Genomic DNA, 960 nt, shown 5'->3' with positions numbered 1-960 from the left:
CAGTTACTTAATTGGTTGCAGATATGACCAAACCTGTATCTCATGGAAAAAACACGACAATCAGCTGTCAGTCTCATCTTTCTSTCAAACCAAACAAATAAAACCCCCTCAACCTCCTTTCTGACCGACGCCCAAAGTTATCTGACGATCAGAAAAAACCTACAGGAGGAAGGAAATAAAAATACACGAAAGTTGAATGGAGTTTGGTGGTGATGAAGAGGCGGTGAGMGTAGGAGTCATTAGATCTGTGATGTTTATCATGTTTGGATTTTATATTTAGGGTGTAGTTTAGTGTTTACTCAGTTTTAGTGTGTTTTGAAGCAAAACGATGTGGTTTGTTTATAACGAGAAGCACAGAGATCTGCAGAGGGCAGAACGAAACATGTTTGAACATTTCGCCCTTCTCACTCTTGCAGTTGGAAAAATAAAATATTTTCTCTCTGGATGTTTTTTTATGTGAGAAGTGTAGTTCTTTACAGACACTTCAACATTTTTTCAATTTTCCTCCAAAAGTGAAAAAAACTCAGGCGTAGAAAAAGCGTTCAAAAATAAAAGTCTGAAAAATAACAGGAACCCACTTGGATTTTTCTCACAACTTTATTCTTGTTTCTGACTCCACTCAGTTTCACAGCAGACAGACCTCAGAGCCTTCATCGTCTCTGAAACCCAAACAAAACACAGCAGATTGTTCAGGCTGCTCAAAACTAACAGCTTCTAACCATAAACATTCAACCTTTTAACCTCTTCAGGCTCTTCCAGGTTCCATCGCTGAACGTGACAACTTTAACATCAGAATGTAACCAGCTTTTGTTGATGATGATCAGAAAGTATAAAAACACAAGACTGGATTCAGTTAATCATTTATAAAATTTCCTTCACAGGCCTGCAGCAAAAGAGATTGATTTAAATAAGCGCTGGCTTTAAAGACCAATATTATGTGTTTCTCAGGCATACCATAAT

The 960-nt window shown here is 37.5% G+C and overlaps 1 long non-coding RNA gene across 1 annotated transcript; it reads right to left on the bottom strand.

The window, feature by feature from the left end:
- Positions 1-578: 578 nt before the first annotated feature.
- On the bottom strand, positions 579-954 carry LOC106526849 (uncharacterized). The gene is made up of 2 exons (XR_001311310.1): positions 742-954; positions 579-659 (listed from the first exon to the last, which is right to left on the bottom strand). It is a non-coding gene; the product is annotated as an uncharacterized LOC106526849 (long non-coding RNA).
- Positions 955-960: the final 6 nt, after the last annotated feature.

Source organism: Austrofundulus limnaeus, unplaced genomic scaffold, assembly GCF_001266775.1.
Source record: "Austrofundulus limnaeus strain Quisiro unplaced genomic scaffold, Austrofundulus_limnaeus-1.0 Scaffold297, whole genome shotgun sequence".
NCBI lineage: Eukaryota > Metazoa > Chordata > Actinopteri > Cyprinodontiformes > Rivulidae > Austrofundulus > Austrofundulus limnaeus.
Note: the sequence above shows the minus strand (reverse complement) of the source record. Positions and strands in the feature narration are given on the sequence as shown.